Below are 17,909 nucleotides of genomic sequence, written 5' to 3'. Positions count from 1 at the left end.
TGTTCAAGCCTGGGTGGGTACATATGAGGCTTTCATCTTTGTTTCCAGGGAACATGTCTTCTAGGTCTTTCCCTTTCATGGAGCTGAGGGGTCTTTGCCCCTGGCTTCTCCTTAACAGGGGCCAGGGTACCTCACAGGAAAGAGGAAGCTGGCTTGGGGGTTAGCAGACCTGCCATCTATCTTTGCTCTCCAAGTGACCTTGGGCAAGTCCCTTTTCCTCTCTGGACCCCTGTCCCCTCCTGTGAGCCATGGTGTGTGGGGTGGAGAACAGCTCTCCCAGGACCCTCTGGAACCCCAGGAGTGCTGATGGCACAGCTGCATTGGTGTCTTTAGCTCTTCTTGGCTCCTCCGTACCCTTCAAGGGGCCCTAAGGAAAGAGGTTGCCCAGGATACGTGGCCCCAGGCCCTCCACCGCCCCTCTGCTCTGTAAATCCCCTTTCTAACACCCCTGGGGTTTGCCCTCAGAGCCTTCCTGTACTTCCTCATGGCAGCTGCTGTGAACTGAGTAGGCCCTGTGGGCTAGGTGTGTGCTTGGTATTTTATACCCATGATTTCATTTACTTCTCACAAATCTGTGAGTTGGGTACAATTACTACCCCCTTTTTGCTGGTGATATTGAGGGGCTCAGAGAGACTAAGGCACCTGCCCAAGGTCACCCAGCTTATAAATGGCAGGACATGGATCCCAACCCAGCTCTACCTGCTCCAGAGTCTGTTCCCTAGCCACTTCTTCCCACACCCCTACAGGTCCTCCCTTTTGTAAATTCCAGCTGCCCTGTTAGCATTCCTTGGCCAAGTCCTCTCCATCCATCTCCTTGATTCCAAACCTCCATCTCACACAGACGCCTCCACTTTTCCCAGGCTCATTCCTACTTTCCGCTCTGTCACCCCCTTTCCTGCTGGAGCCCCACTGGCCCCCTCGCACCTCCTGAGTCTCTCCTCCCTTCTCTGCATCTCCCTAGAGTGTTCCCAGGGACCGGGTGCCCACAAAAGGTGCCTGAGGCTCTTCATTAGGCCCCAGCCCTACAGCACAGGCTGAGGAGGCACTTGGGTAGGGGCTCTGGGCCTCACATCCTGGGGCATCGCCCCCTTCCTGAGGTTGAGCTGGGTCAGCCATGGAGGAGGTCACCCTCTAGGGCCCAGAGGGGCTGGGGACCTGGGCTTTGGCAGCTGGCCTGGCACGTGCCTGACGTGGCCAGCCTGAAGAGTACGTGCCTGTCCTGCTGGAAGCTGCTGGCTTATCAGAGGGGAGTGAAGGGGCTGGGGCACCCCGTCTCCTGGGACGTGCAGGGACTCACGCCACCCAGGTGTGTGTGTGTGTACGTGCGTGCATGTGCCGGCTGCGCCAGCCTGGCCCCAGAGGAGGGGAGGTGGGAGTTCTCGGTTTGCCACTTGATTCCCCTGCATTTAACAAACAGCGCAGTGTCTGGGACCCAGCAGGCGTCTGGCCTGTCTTTGCTGTTATTATTTTATAGTTAGGAGCCTAAATCACATTTTCTTTCCCCCTAGGCAAAGCTCGTCTTTCACATGAAACCCCAGCTGGTGGAGAGCTGGGAGCGCGCGTGTGTGTGTGTGTGTGTGTGTGTGTGTGTGTGTGTGTGTGTGTGTGTGAAGCGAGTGCTGGGCTGGGAGTGCGGCTGTCCAGGCTGAGTCCTGGCTCCACTGCTCTTCCAGCTGCAAAGTGATTCCTCCTCCCTAAGAGTCAGCTGCCACTCATCAAGGAGGATCATTACTCCCTGGGATGTTGTGGAGTCTGAAATGAAACCCGGGGTTTGCTCACTGTTGTGTAAATGCTGTCATGCAACATAGACATATGTGTGCAGGGTTGTTGGTCAGCATTTTTTACTTCTACTTAGTGCTGTGCCAGGCCCAGGAAGGGCAATCGATGGACCTTTAGCTCCATTTGTTAAGGATTTAGTCCATGCCCTTGGAAATAGATTGGGTTGCCTTGGCCCCTGAGATGTAGAAACTGACTGGGTAAGGTCCACTGGGTGAATGAACAAGTAAATAAATAAATTGAGATGTCCATCTCTGCAGGTGTTGAGGCAGAACAGAAGGCTGACCCCCATCTGGGAGGTCATGGGGGCTGGACCAGATGACCTGTGAGGTTACTTCCTACTGCAGGTCTTTTCCAGGTTCTGTGACCTGAGCTGACTTCTGCCCTCTTTCCAAGAGCCGTTCACTCCAAAGCCTCCCTGCGGCTAGTGCTGGGCTGGGCACAGTACTTTCTATGCTTACATGGTCCTGCCCTCAGGGTTTAGGGGTCAAGAAGAGCCCACAGTGAGCAGGACCGAAGCCTGTGCAGGGCCTGCATCATAGGCCAGGGGTGAGGCTGAGGAGGGGAGGACATCCTTTGGGAGGTCATGGCTGGGTGTGGTGAGGGGAAACGCTGGTGCTTTGTGGATCAGCCTGGAAGGCTTCCTGGAGGAATTGGTGTTGAATCTCAATGTGAGAGCCACTGGGCTGGCCCCTGGTCTCAGCTATTCCAGGCTTGTGATGACTAGGATACACCTGTCCTCCACTTGCCATGCCCAATCTCTGACCCCGGAAGGCAAGAGGGAGGGTGCCCTGCTGTGGGGGCAGAGGGGCTCTGGCCCAGGTGAGTGGGAACTCTGGATCCCTCAGGCTTCAGTCCTTGCTGGCCCACTCTGGGCAGTCTCTTGGGAAGCTGGGGCTTCTAGGTGTGGTTCTGATTCTGCATGACCTTGGCCAGTTCTAATCTCTCAGAAGGTGTTTCCTCCCCTGTAAATGAGTGGTTAGCAAAAGTGATCACCCAGGTCCCCCAGTGTAAGAGCTCTGGGTGTGTCCACCGGGAGCTACAGCCCAGCCCAAGACCTTGCGCCCTGGGGTGAGCTCTTTTCTTTTTCCACCTACCACCTCCTGGAGGGCCTTTTGGGAGCTGGAAAGTACCCCCAGTAAAGTTCACTCTCTGGTACCTGCCCACCCCCTCCAAGTCCCTCTGCCCCATTTTGTACCCTTGGTGTTACATTCCACAGAGAAAAGTGATCCTTCACTCAAGGCCTGAGGATTACAGGCTGGAGGGAAGCCTGGGTTGCCCTGGGAACGCTCACATAGCCCTTTCCCACCGGTGCCCTCCTCCTTCTCTTGCCAAAGTCTGGGGGAGGGGGGTGATCCTGGCACAGACCAGCCTGGGAGAGCAGCAGGGCCTCTGGGGTCAGGGGGCTTGTCAGTCCCTCCCTCCCTCCTTCCCTGGGGGGTTAGTGATCCCAGGGTGTGGGTGAACTGTGCCAAGCTTCTAGTGGGCCCTCTCGGGAGGTGGCCAGGGGCTAGGGGCCCTGGGGTCTCCACGTGCCTGGGCCCCCCTGACCCCTCACTTCTGCATTGACCCCCTCCCAGGCTGAAGCCCCCCCAGCCCTACTAAGCTGGGGATTTCCGCAGGCTGAGCCAACCGCCTGACCCTAATTATGGCGCCTTCATCCTGTTGGGGTTAAGCTCCCATGGCCTCCCCTGCCCCCACACCAGAGGCCAGGCCTGAGGTCAGAGATTCAGGAGGCTGAACCATGCTGGGCCCCCTCTGGGAAGGGTTAATGGCCTGTCCGGGGTCCAGGGTGTGGGAAGGCAGCTAGTCTTGGGGATCTGGGTGGACAAGTTAAGATGTCCGGGGAATACTGGGAGAGGGAGGGCTGGTTTCTCTGGAGAGCCCTCACCCTCAGGGCAGGGGGGAGCCCTAGGGAGCTGAACTTTCCTGGGGCAAGCATCGGTATTTAAAAAATTCTCCCCAGGTGATTCTCATGTCCAGCCAGTTTGAGAATCGCTGCTCCATCTGATGCTTCATGGTGCTGTCAATGAGGCTGATGCTCAGTCAGCAGAAGGCCCTTGAGGGAGGTAACTTTACTAATTGGGCAAGACAGCGCTGGAGCTTGGGGCTTCTAACCCTGTGGCAGGCCACTTCCTTTTGGGCTTCTCTGTCCACCAGAGGCTTGCCGGGTGTCCCATTCATTTAATCATTTGGGCATTTAGGAGCTATGTGACCCTGAACAAGTGGCTTAATCTTGCTTTGCCTGGTGAAAATAGGCCCTAGTGATAAGAACTGAAGGAGATGATGCCCAGCAGCAATGAGGGAAGGGTAGCCATTGCCCTGCTTTCTGCCTGGGGCCAGTGTCTGGGCAGAGGCCTCCATCTTATCATCCATCAGGCAGGTGCAACCCTCAGAGCTCCAGTTGTTCCCGGGTGGAGTGGGTAGCAGCCGTCCTGGAAGTTTCCTGCACACTGAGAGGGAACTGGGAGGTGCAGGGGAATTGCTGGAAAGAATGGTTCCCTCACCCGACCTCACGCCTTCCTTAGCTGGTGTCACTGGTTTAGGTCCTGCAGATATAGGAATGGCCACCAGGTGTCACCCTCAGCTCAGGCTTGAAGTGAAGGCAGTGCAGAAAGAGGAGGGAAAGAGTGGAGAAAAGGAGGACGCTGCCCCTCCAGGGAGTGGGTGAGCTCGGAGAGGGCTGGAGGTTGCTGGGGTGGCTACTAATTTCCATGGGAATGTGCTCTGCATGTGCTCTGCAAAGGTTCATTTGTCTGCCTTCAGAATTTTCCTTCCCATGTTGATGGTAAATAACAATTCAACAGGTTCTTTATGGGGCACCTGCTGCACACTTGGGGTTGTGGGGCAGGGTGAGGTTAGAATCTTCCTGAACATCCACACCATGCCAGACCCTGTACACACAGGAGGCCACTCAATATTCACGACAACCTGGGATAGTAAGTATGATGGATAGCCCCATGTTATAGATGAGGAAACCAAGGCTCATAGCAATTACGTGTTGGGGCCAAGGACACCCATCTGGACAAGGATTGAGGCCTGTTGGCAGCAATGAGGGGCTCTCTCTGGCAGCTCATGCGCTCCTTGGAGCAAACTCTCCACCCTAGAGTTACTTCAGTTTCCTCACTTGACAATTCTAAGGGTGAACTTTGTTCATCCAACACCCTGTCCCTGCTCCTGGCCAGGCTCTAAGCTGACCACTCCTCAGGTCAGGTACTAAGATGTACAAGGCAAGCCATCCCCTACTTGCAACCTGCCCTCTACACCTTAAGCTTAGATGAGTCACCCGTAAAGATTTTTTGATCATGCCCCCAAGCATACATCTGTAATGTAAGCATATTTTCATAGTTTATCTGGTAAAACACTCTCACACTAAATGAAAAAAAAAAAGATGAGATGAAAAAAATAGATGTCTTAATATTTTCCTCCTGCATCTCTGTACACACACTCTCACACACACACACTCACACACACACACTCACACACACACACTCACACACACACAGCACTTTAGACCCAACTGCTCCAGGAAATGGGAGGATAGAGTCAGTCCAAACCCGCTCAGGATGGAGTGTGGTCAGTATTCTAGAACATCCTTGCCCACCCATTCATATCCTAGCAATGGAAGAGAGAAACTTCAGGGACAGCTGGTGGGAGTATGGGCAGACAGGAAGCATAAGCAGGGCCATGTCGGGGAGGGACTCTGATGACCTGGACAAGAAGCAGGTTTTTATTTTACAGCCTGATGCTGAAAGTTTTCTGATTATTTTTTCCACTGTCCCAGGACATATAGAACCAGGACAATGCGTTCTAGGTGGTTATCTGATTTCATGTCTTTCAGGTAGTTCTACTCTGTTTCCAACAGTTTAAACAACCCACCCCCCACCGGCGTTGGGAGCACTCCCCCCACAACACAGGCTTGGGACAGGAAGGATGGAGTCCAGTGAGGCAGGAACTTAGGTGCCCCTTCCTGAGGGGTTTCATCCTCTACTGCCCCTCCTGGGTTGGAAGCCCCTGTGTCTTCCTTGCCTGGGCAGGTCTTCCTGTAGGGTCAGCACTTGGGGGACAAGAATAGGAGTTTCAGGAGAGGAGGGGTAAGAGGCTAAGCCCCTCTATAAGGCTCCCTTACTCAGAAAAGTCTGACAGAAGCCCCCTTCCCTCCAACCCTGGCCCTGTGCTGGAGAAAGACCAAATGGCTTTTGAAGGCATCTGTCTGGCCTGGTGTGGGTGCCTTTGTGTGCCGTGACTGGGTGTCTGTTTCTGCACTCACTGGGTGCTTGTTCTGTGGGGTGAGGGGTGTGGGGGTGGGGGCATGGCCTGTGGCTGGGCAAGTACGTGAGGCTGGGCACGAACCGCCTCACCTACCAGCCCTACTCCTGCCAGGTATAACCAGCTGCTGCGGCTGCCCGCCATCCGCCTCCTCCCTTCCCTGGGCATGGCCAGGCCGGGGGGCAAATGACTTGGCCGGCACCTCCCCTCTCTTGGGCCCACTGGGGCAGGGCTGGTTCACCTGGGGCACAGGCAGGGCTCCCAGCTAGGTGGGTGCTCTGCCAACCCCACTCTCCCACTCCTCACCAGGGAAATGAGGAGGTGCGGCAAGGGAGCGGGCACTGGGCAGAGACAAGCCCCCTCTCCTCTCCCAGACTGTGGATGGATGGGTAGAGCAGGGCGGAGGGGGCTGAAGGAAGGGGGGCTTCTCTGTTTCGGGCCAGGAAATGATTTCCATGCAAATAAGATGCAAACTCCTTAATGAATTTGCAATTAGGAACAGAGGCTGCCAGGCCCGGGCAGCGCCTGGGGTTTTATGAATGGGCCCGCGTGGGGCGGGGGTGGGGGGTGGCGCGCTGACCCGCCGGCCCGCCCCCACGTTTCCCTGCCGCTGCGCCCGCGACATGCCGCGCCGCACGTTGCTGCCTCCCGGCCCCGCCGCGACCTGGCCCGCCGCCAACGGGTCAGCTGCTTCGGACCGGGCCGGGAGACTGCCGGCCAGAGTCCCCACCGCGCCGCTGGCGGCGACGCGTCGGGCCGAGACACGCCCCCTGGGGCCTGGCAGGGGTTTATCCTCTTGTGTCCCTTTTCCTGGTGATTGGAATGATTTCCTGAAGCAGGAGGGAGTGAAGTTAGCCTTCGGGCCCTATTGCCCTTAGGATGCGCAGCCCTGGGAGGTCACTGACCACAGGAGGCCAGTGGGCCCTTAACTTGGCGAAGGTGGAGGAGTGGGGTTTGGAGCAATGACCTTGGGAGGGATGGAAGTATAACGAGAGGGGAGGAGAGGGACCAGTTCCCACCCCAGAACCCCCTGCACCTCCGCAGTCCTTCTCATGCCAGTTTCCACCTGCCTAATCTCAACAGGCCTGTTCCCACCACCCCAGGGCACCTGCTTTTTTTCTGCAGGACCACCCTAGCCTGCTCTGGGCCTTGCTCTGATCTGGCCAAAGTATGGGTGTCCTGGGTGGGTGGGTTTGCTTAGGTCAACTCTGCTGTGGAAAGAGACTCACCAGTTTGAGAGTCTGAGCCCTGTTAGGCCACAGACTCTATCCCTTCCCATCCCCCATTGCTTTCAGAGTAAATTAGCCAATTACCTCTAATTAAAGCGCCATGTTTCTGTTCCCTCCTGGGCCTCCATCCCTGCCCCTGGGAGTCCTCCTCACCCTGGCTGGTCTGGAAGGGAGCCTGGCCAATAAGGTGGAAGTCAGTGAATCAGTGACTAGAACAGGGAGGGGTGGGAGAGACGAGGCTCACAGTGCCATTTACTTCTGGAGAGTGGCCTGGGCAGCTAGGCCTCCTGCCTTCTTTGGGCCCTTGTGGGGCCTGGGAAGGCGGGGAGCAGGGGATGCCTTTGGCGGTAAGACCTGGGTGAAGCCCTGGGCAGATGCTGAGGCCCTGTGGGCAACCCTCCTCGGAGAGAACTTGAGGGGCAGGTTCTGGAAGCTACCAGTTTTTGGTGGCACCTGCTGCTCCCTCATCCAACACACCAGGAAAGACTGAATGCCTGGGGGTCCATCCAGTCCCTTCTCTCTTTAACCCTGCTCCTCCTATAGTGAGAACCCCTCCATTCTATTCCTTGTGCCCCTCCGTGGCCCTGAGGCACAGGCCCCAGCGCTAGCACAGCCTGCACTGCCCTGTCACCTCCCTGGCATCACCCTGGCCCCACGTGTGAGACGTGATGGGGAGGATGCCTGGTGTCCAGAGGCAGGGTGATGGGCTGTTGACCCATGTCTTACCTCTTGAAAGGCTGGCCTTTCCTGAGACAGGGCAGTACCACACCAGGCTGTGACTCAGGCTGATACCCCACCTTGAGCCCTGCCATTCCCAAGGACCTGTATATGTGGGGTGGGGGGTGGGGTGGATTTGTCAATTGCAGACTTCCCTCTGGGGCTTCTCTCCCAGCCCTGAGGGGCCCAGCCATGACTAGAGGATTCAGAGCTTCCAGCCCCAGCTGTTCCTCCTAGCGCATCACCCCAGCAGAGGCTGACAGTGAGGGAGGGCCCCCTGGCGGGCCACAGCAGCCGTCAGAGTCAGTGGGGGGTGTGAGCCATCCAGGGCAGGAGCAGGACTCTGCACACAGGCAGGGCTGCCCCTAGAGTGTCCTGAGTCCCCATCTGCCAGTTTGGTTGCCCTCCTCTGCCCATTGAAAGCTGGCTCAAAACTCCCCACCTTCAGCATGCCTCTCTTATCTGTGGCCAATTGGCTGGCTGCTGGTTTTCACTTGCTCCTCTGACTCTCATCCCCTTCTCCAGACCCTCCATGGGTGCATCTGGACTCTGTTCTTTCCTGCGTTTCCCAGTGGCCAGCAGAGGGCGCCTCCAAAAGGAGGGAGGCACTAGGGAGAAAAACGAGGGAATCCGCTTCCCTGGATCCAGGCACTGTGCAAAGCCCAGACTCATGGGTTCATTTGTGTAAAATGAAACTGACCCAGACACCTTTTTTCCTGGCGATCTAGGCTTAACCTGTCAGCAGAGGGCTAGAGGTTATACCACAGGTTGAACCCAGGTGGCCCCAGGCAAGAGGGAGAGGATGAGGGAACTGCCCCCTTCCAGCAGTCCAAATGAGGAAGGGGCACTGGAGGTCACCAGCTTTCCTCCCCTGACCCTGGGAGAAGGGCTGGGAGGGGCTGCATAGAATAGCTGGTGTCCCTGTGGAAAGGGCTGCTGTGGACTTCTGGGCCACATCTGGATTTCTGGCAGGATGGGGAGCTGGTCTGTTTGGGATCACCCAGGGATCCACTCCTTGGTGGTCTCTCACCATAATATTCCTGGGGAGTTCTGTACATGCAGGTGTATAGGACACAGCCTTGTAATGTGAGTGAATTCATGCAACCTAGTGGGGGACCTTCCTTTCCTGACACTCTTTCCTTTGCATGTGGACTTAGGGTCCTGGGCAGCAGCCTACTCTTCTGGGCCACCAGACCTTTCCGCCATCCTATCAGAGAGTGTGAGATGCTGAGCTTCCCCTTGTGGAGGTTCTGGAAAATAGGCTCTAGTGTCCATCCTGTCCATTCCCTTCCTCCAGGTGGGTAAGAGAGGAAAGTGAGGCTACAGTAACTCTCAGGGACCCCACCCTATGAAAGGCGGAGCAGGGAACGGCTTGCTATTGGGTCATCTCACACAAAAGCCTGGGAATGAGACTGGGACGGGAACAGGGGAGAGGAGACAGCAGGAGTGGTTCTGTCTTGGGTTTGGGTTCTAGGTTTTGGGGACGGGACGACTCGGAGAAAAATGCTCTTGGTCAGCTAGGTTCCGAGACGCCCGGTCAGGGAACAGGCGGCTGGCGGGAATGCCCTTGAAGTAGGGAGCGACGGAGAGGGGAGAGGAGGAAACGTTTGCGCCCACCTGGGCTACCCTGCCAGCCCCTCTACCCCCAGCTCTTCCCGGCCCGGCCCGCCGCGGCCCCTCCTCCAGACCTGGGCGCCGCCTCCCCCTCCCCTCCTCCTCCCCCTCCCACCCGGCGCTGCAGCTGCTGCCGACGGACCATTCTGCACGTAGCGAATGGAGGAGACGCACAAGGGAGGCCTCAAGTGCGCGCGCGCGGGAGCCGGAGCCGCGAGGGCGGGGGAGCGGGTGCGGGTGCGCGTGCGCGTGCGGCGCTGGCCCGGAGCGCGCCCGCCAAGCTCCAGATCGCGCGGCTCCTTGGCGCTCCGAGGTTGGGGATGCTTGGCGGTGGGGGCCCCTGCCGCTCTGGGTTCTCCTGTGGCACACTGTATGCCTTCCAGTGAAGCCCACCTCTACCCAGGACTCTTCATCATCCACCCCAAAAGCACGTCCTTCACGCGCAGTGGGCGCTTCATGGTGACTGGGTGCTGGAATAAATTGATGCCCTGGCCCTTCTCCTCTGGGTCACTGCCCCACAGTCGGCTGGGTCCTGGGCTGGGGGTCACAGAGGACTGAAAACTCTGGTCCCTTGAGGACTAGATTCTTAATCCTATCGTCCCACCTTTGCGCTAGGAGCTTTCAGCCTGGAGGCCCTCACCCTCAGACCCCTCAGTACTTGAATCCAGGGCAGGCCCTATAAGGCCCCTAGAGGCTCTTGACAAATGGTTATCAAGGAAAAATAAATGAGTTCTTTGACCTCTATCTCTGCTGGGATGGGGAACTCCCAAGGGAGTGCCTTTCCTTGTCACTTCCTCCCTCTGTATGTCACCTGCACCTGGATGGCAGGACTGGGCTCTGCCTACACCACTGACAAAGGTGTGGTATGGTGAACACAGAGTCTGTGTCTTGGGATAACCAGGGAGTGCAGAGAGGCCACGCCAGCCTGTGGCAGGCAGTGCTATCTTGGAGGTGTCTCCTGCGTCCCCAGGGTACCCTCCCGACTTTCTGAACCCCTGATCTGGCAGCTGGTAAATAAGTGGCCTGGAGGCTGCCCCTTCCTTCCCTAGATGGCCTAGGTTGACACCTCACCCTACCCTCCCTGCCACTGTGAGGCATCGGATGAAGCCTCTCTGGTCTGTGTGGGACTTGGGCAGGGCAAGTGCAGGGCCTTGCAGAGGGGTGTTTGAATAGAACTGGTCCCCTTTTGGGCCTCCTGTTGTGGAGGAGGGGAACTGAGTTGAAGGGGACTAGTCAGTGGCATGTGGGGTGAAGGTGGTTGAGGGTTCTTTGTCACATGTTAACTTGACCTTGCCCAAATTTGATTGCCCTGAGCCTCAGTCTCCTGTCTAACGGGAGCACAGCCTTCACCTAGTGGGACTGTTGATTAAAATGTGGTCTGCACAAAACATGCCTCACGTATTGGAGGCAGATGTTAAGTAAGAGCTAAATCTTAAAAAAAAATTTTTTTTATTATTGTGTATGGACTGGCTGAAAGGCTGGGGACATTTCCTTCAGCTCTGTTTCCATGGGTAGACTAAATTCAAATCCCAGAGCTCCTTGGAATTTGGAGGTGGGTTTTGCAAAAACTATAGAGAAACCAGTAATATGTCATACTTCTGTCATCATCCAAGAATGAACCATTTCATACTAGTTTTCCAGACATTAATATCTGAGACCTTAAAAAGAGATATTTTGGATGGAAGTCACTAGTGGCTATTACACACTTTCCTGCCTTCTAAATCAGAGGTTATAGAACATGTGAGTCCTATGACTCAGAGTTGTGGTTACGAGTGTCCATCACGATCCTGGTTGTAATACAGTGAAAATCCATGGTCTTTTGACCCCACACCAAAGTCCCATTCCATGATGGCTGTATTTTCATAGTTCTTGCATCTACATTTATAAGGGATTCTCATCACTTCTACTTTCACACTATTAGCTGTCACTTTCACCACTATCATGGTCTCAGGCAGACCACTGCTGCACCTCATTCTTCTCAACTTGTGCTGTGGGCTTCGATTGTGCTGTGGGCTGAGAAATCAGAAAATCACATCTGTTAGAAGATGCAAAAAACAATAAGATCTTCTGAACTTGACAAATTATATTAAAATTCATCTGGAAAAATAAACATGCAAAAAGAGCTTGGAAAATTCTGGAGAAGAGGCATTATAAGGGGCAAGGAGAGCTACTGAAATGTACAAATTTCCAGTAATAAAACAGTTGGGTACTGGCACACAGACAGACAGATCAAAGGAACAGAACAGAGACCAGACACACACCCGTGTACAAATGGAAGTTGAATATATGGTAAAGTGACATTTTAAGTCAGAGGAGAAAGATGAATTATTCAATTAAATTGGACAACTGGCCAGCTGTTTAGGGAAAAAATAAATTGGTTCTCCACTTCATTCCTTATTCTGAAATAAGTCCCAGATAGATTAAATATTTAAATATAAAAAAGAAACCATACAATTACTAGAACAAACATTAAGAAAAATTAAAAAATATTTGTTCTTGAATTGGGGAAAGTATGACACAAAATATAGGAGTTACCAAGGGAAAGATTAAAAAAAAAACTGGCTACATAAAAATGTAATATCTTAAAGTCTAAAGGCAAATAACAGGCCAGAAAAAAATATTTTCAATATATATGATAGATGAGTTCATACAAGTCAATAAGGAAAAAAGAAGCAAACAGAAAAATGGGCAAAGCACATGGACAGGAAAGGGAATAATAAAGACTAGTAAACATGTAAAAATTCCTGCCCTCAGTCAAAATACAAGAAATCAAAATTAAGAAATGATAACATTCTCTTTTCTCTCTTTCTGATTGACAACAGTGGAAATGGGAAACGCCCTTGTCTGGTGGACACTGGCATCCTCAGAATTGATGGGAAGGCAACTACACCTGGGAAAGGGGTGGCAATTACATGAGAAGAATTAAGTCACAAACCATTGGCTCAGGGGTTGGAATTTATCAGATACACTGTCACAAATGCTACCAGTGTTCAAAGTATACGTACAACTGTCTTCATGGCAGTTTTATTTCCAAACTGGAAGTAACATCAAGTCCATTAACAAGGCCCAGATTAGCTATGTTCTGGGGCGTCCAAAGGCCAGAGTGGTGTGCTGTGATTAAAAAGGACGAGGTACAGCTTTATATGTTGATATTCACTAAGTGGGAAAGCAGGTGACAGGACAGCTTGGACGGGACTAGTCCACAAAGGGTGTACCTTCAGGAAGCATCATATCCTGAGAAGCCTGTTGGAGACCCAGAATCTCAGGGGTTGGTGCGGGGCAGAGGGTGGGATGGAGCGCAAAACAATTGGGTCAGGAACCTGGGGCTGGGGCCCAGTAGTCTGTTTGAACACACTCTCTAGAGGATCCTGATGCATGCTCACGTTTCAGAAGTACTGGTGAAGAGCATGTCACTATTTCTGTAAAAATTGATATACGCCTGTCTGTCCTATGCTTCAGAAATTTCGAGAATTCATTCTGAGCAGAACAAGGTAGGACAGAGGTGCACTTTCACTTTTCACTTTATCTGCTTCTGAACTCTTCAGACTTTTTACCCTGAGACTATATTCCTTTGATTGTCTTAATTTAGTAGTTAATAAAAAAGCTACCCAAATGAAGAAACAAAATGTGGTATATACATACTATGAAATATTATTCAGTCTAAGAAGGAAGGAATTTCTGACACATGCTACAATGCAGATAAACCTTAAGGATATTATACTAAGTGAAACCACTCAGTCACAAAAGGACAAATACTGTATGACTCCACTTTAATTAGATACCACATTCATAGTAACAGAAAGTGAAATGGTGGTTGCCAGGGGCCTGGGGGGAACGGAAGAATGAGGAGTTATTGTTTATTGGGTACAGAGTTTGAGGGAAGATAAAAAGACTTCTGGAGATGGATGGTGGTGGTTGCACAACAATGTGAATTACTTCATGCCACTGAACTGTGCACTTAAAAAATGGTTAAGATGGAGAATTTTATGTTCTCTGTATTTTTACCACAATTACAAAAACATTAAAAAAAAAAGCTACCTGGCCAAAAAGATGTGTAAAGTAGGGACAGGGATTGAAGCTGACAGGTTCTGGGAGAGCCTCCTTCTAGACTACAGAGTATGAACTTGAGGGTTGGGCTTGATGACAGCTCTTTCTGCTGCAGGGTTGGGTTGCAGCAAGTCTTGGCATCCGATAAGAGAGAGACCACATCCTCGCCCACACAATGGGAAACAGACCTAACGAACTTGCTGCCTTGAGAGATGGCATAGGCAGGCAACAGGGACAGAGAAGAGAGTGGTTTGGGTGGAACACAGAGCATGCCAGGTTATGGGGCAGATGTGTCGTGGCCCCTTCCCTGCTGCCTCTGCTGAGGCCCTTCCCTGGGCTGGGGAAGGGCTGGCTCTCCACATGGGTCAGAGCTGTGAGCCCAGTGGCCTGGGGAGGTGGCGTGTGGGGATAGGAGGGAGAGAGGGCAGGATAGGCAGAAACTGGTAGGGTAGGGCATGGATTTCTTGGGGACAAATCTATGCTCAGACATCTGTCTGAAGCAAGGACTGTGCTTGCAAGATGGATGATGGTGGGTAGGAGGGGAGGGAGCACTGGCCAAGATGGACCTAGCACAACCAATTGGCTGGGGCTCAGGGATGGAGGACAGCATATGGGCTACTGCCTGCCCTTCTGCCAGCTTGGGGAAGAAGGCTCCTGTACGAGGCTCTGGGGACTTCTGCAGGTGGCCCAATATGGCTTGGAAGCAGGCCGGCCTATGTACCCTAGACCCTCTCTCCCCAGGGACCAGGAGTCTGGAGCTGCCAGGAACCAAGCAGGGAGACTTGTGGTCCAGGAGGGTACCAGAGATGGGGAGGTCTTGTGGCCAGCCTAGTCAAGCTGAGGAGGGCAGAGCAAACAAAGGGAAGGGGGAGAGGATCTGGAGAATCTTCTGAGTTTCTGTGTGTTCTCTAGGACTAGAGCACAGATGAGGAGACCCTGATGTTGAGATTTGAAGCTTCCTGCCTGAATCCACTGCCCTCTAGGACCAGACTGGGCTCTGCACTCAGCCTGCCCCCATTTAGCAAGCTCCTTTCAGGAAGCTGGAGACCAGTCCCTGACCTCAGGGAGCTCACAGTCCCACTGTCCCACTCTGACTCAGAGAGAGCAGGTGCCGATCACAAGCCTGGCCAGCTCACTCTGAGGCTGGATCTATTCTGGCTCTGAGTCACAGGCCTCAGCTTTCCTTTCTGCACAGTGGGTTGCTAGCTCAGGGTGCTCTCAGCCATGGCATCTCCCAATTCTCAGTGTTAGGTGGGGAGCACAGACTTCTCATTCTGCCCAGAAGTCTTTGTTTCCACTGTGGCCTTGCCAGCCCCAGTGCTGCATGGCTTGGTGGTTTCTTTTCCCTGAAAGAGGAATGGGAGGGAAGGTGGTGACAGGGAGGGGGAGGGGTAGAAGGCCTTGCTCCTGATAGAGAACGGTGATAAGAGTGTGGGGTGGGATTCCCAGGCCCATCCAGCCCATTCCTTGCTTCCTTCACTACCAAATGTATCCATTCCAGGGTAAGGCGATGCAATGACCCGCTGGGGTAGGAGGCCTCTCCTCTCCTCTAATTTGTGGGGGTAGCGTGCAGGATAAGGACAAGCTGATAAGAGTTGAGACCCACTTCCTGCACTGATTTGGACTCATGTAGGCAAAAGCCTGGCTAGCCGGACCTCCCCAGGCCACAGAAGCCCACAGGCTTGTCTGCCCCTCCCCATGCTCAACTACAGACCTGGGGGAAGTGGGACTCCAGACCCTTCCAGCTGAGGGCAGTTGGATGCGAGGTGATCATGCTAGAGAATGTCAGCTCTCTCAGCTGGACCCCCACCAGGCCCTGCATACTTCCTTTGGGTCCATCCTGCCTAGCAGGTGATTTAGCCTGAGAGACTAGGGCTAGACACTGGGAGGGACCACCCAGAGAGGTGAGTGCGTGAGCTGGGAGCAGGCTGTTCTCCGAGGGAGCTCCTGTCAGTGAGTATAACTGTCCGCCCTCAGAATGGGGCTTTGTGAGGAAGTTGCTCCCTCTCACTTCCAGCCCTCCAAGCAGTCTGAAAACCCCAATGATGTAGATGAGGGATGAGTCACCTATTATAGAGCTAAAGGAGACCCAGGTCAGATCCAATTTGATGGGAAAGACACAACCCTGACTTAGGGAACTTAGTCTGAGGGGAGACAGAGCCCTGCCCTCAGGGACCCCAGTCTGAGGGGAGACACAGCCCTGACTCAGCCCCCACTTGATGGGGAAATGCTGTGTGCACCCTACTTCCTCCCTCCCTGGCATTACTTTTCCTCCTCAGCTCTATGCTCTGCTCTCCGGGAACTTTCCTTCCCTAGGAAGGATTTGTTGGGGCATCAGATCCTGGAACTCGGAACTCAGGGCTGGCTCTGCCGCCTCCTCCCTGCTGACTCCAAGCCTGCTCACCGTCCCTGCATAAAGTCTGCGAAACCTGAGTGTGAGGGTTCCAGGAGGGGAGACTGAGTCATGGTGACTCAAGAGTGGTCTGGAATAGGAGAGGAAGGGCGCCCACCACCCTCTGTGCATACTGGGGCCCCACATGCGTGTGGGGGAACTTGTGTCCCTGGAAGCCCACGTCTCCCCATCTTGGCAGACACATGGGGCTGGAGTGAATCATGGAACCAGAGGTGGATGTCTGGAAGCCAGATGTGGTCCAGCTGTTGAAGACAGCGAGTCCAGCCACCCAAGACCAGATGTGGCTGCACTTCTGTCTCCCTCTACCCTCTATGGTCCAGGTGCTCAGAAGCACTTCAGGGAAGATCCCCTGCCCTGGGCAGGACCAAGGATTCTCCACCGTGAGGAGTTATCCCCTTCCATCAGGCAGGTGGTCTCCCAGTGGGTAAGAGCAGGGCCTCCACACGGGGCATTCACCTGTGTCTGCACACCATTGCTTAAGCCTGAGAGCTTAAGACACAGAACTCCCGAGGGCAGAGGCCACCTCTTCCCTGTCAGATTAGAGGGTCTGAAGGAAGACAGGAAAGGTGCTCCTTCAGACATAGATGCCCCTAGCTGGGGCTCCCTGAGAGCAGAGGCTGAGTCTTCCCATCACACTGTAACTCCCTGAGGCAGACGTCATACAACTTCCCCATCAGATCAGGAGTTCCCTGAAGGCAGACTTCCTCTCTCTCCCCATCAGACTGGGGCTCCCCGAGGCAGGGCTGTGTGTCCACATCAGCTGGGGTCCCTGTGATGTCAGGGCTGGGTCTCCCCATCAGGCTGCTTCCTCCAGAGTCCCTGGAGCTCAGGTCTGCCCCACTTCCCTTCCTGTCCTATCCAGTCACTGCCCCATTTCTTGAGGCTTCCCTGTGTCTCCTGTGGTCCCTCCTGCGGTCACTTCACTCTCAGTGGCTGGGAAGGCAGCAGATTCCCAGCATCTTCCACATAGCCAGTGACTCAGCCCCCTCAGCCTTCCTTCCTCTGCCTGAGCAGCCTCAGGCCTCACATCACGGTAGGGAAACCCCTCTGCGTTTCTCCTCTGACGTCTGTGCCTGTCTCCCATGTCCTCCCAGTCAGGATGGCCCCTCCCCGCGCACACTGTAGTCCTGCTCCACTAGCAGAGGAGGGAATGTCACATACGTGGCCCTGTTTTATCTTCACTCACCTGAGATGTAGATAGAGAATGTGATCTCTGCTCGACAAGTGAGGAAACGGGCCCAGAAAGGTTGAGGGACTTGCTCAGTGTCACACAGCTCCTGGGTAGCAGACTGGAAATGGGAGCAGGGCCTGACTGTGAACATGTGTCCAGCCAGGTAGCCTGGATGGCATGGCCTGCCTGGACTCTGTTCTCAGGGAGCCCCAACTTGGGGTGTCTGTGTCTGAGGAAGCAGCTTTCCTGTCTTCCTTCAGACCCTCTGATCTGTTGGGGGAGATGGCCTCTGCTCTCAGCTCAGCTTCCTCAGCCCCACAGCTGGCACTCATAGTCTTCCTGGGGAGAAGACAGGGAGAACCCAATAGCCATGGAGGATTCAATGACAGTGCTTTGGCTGAGCCAGCCATGCCATCGGGGCTACCTGGCTGGACGTGCTAGTGGCTTGCAGCAGAGCCTGAGAACCAGAGAACGGAACCGCTCTGTGGATTTGGCCCAAGGGAGGCTGGGATGGTGGCCTTCAATGGGCCAGCCAGCAGACATTCTAATCACTTGATGGAAGGACACTCTGAGCTCTGGTAGGTGAAGGGGGTAGCACCTTCCATGTGTGAGGCTGCTGTACCTCCTCATTGCATCACTGTGCTCATTTTATAGGGAGGAAACTTTGGCCCAG

At 54.2% G+C, this 17,909-nt stretch overlaps 1 long non-coding RNA gene across 1 annotated transcript in view; it reads left to right on the top strand.

Annotated features, from left to right (window-relative positions):
- The first annotated feature begins 1,199 nt into the window (after positions 1-1,199).
- LOC141574240 (uncharacterized) overlaps positions 1,200-17,909 on the top strand; it is a 56,440-nt gene continuing 39,730 nt past the window's right edge. The window contains exon 1 of the long non-coding RNA XR_012501151.1: positions 1,200-1,306. This is a non-coding gene — a long non-coding RNA (uncharacterized LOC141574240). The remainder of the gene's footprint in view (positions 1,307-17,909) is intronic.

The sequence above is a fragment of the Camelus bactrianus genome, chromosome 20, assembly GCF_048773025.1.
Source record: "Camelus bactrianus isolate YW-2024 breed Bactrian camel chromosome 20, ASM4877302v1, whole genome shotgun sequence".
Taxonomy (NCBI): domain Eukaryota; kingdom Metazoa; phylum Chordata; class Mammalia; order Artiodactyla; family Camelidae; genus Camelus; species Camelus bactrianus.
The sequence above is the reverse complement of the archived record's forward strand: the minus strand, read 5'-3'. Positions and strand labels throughout refer to the sequence as shown.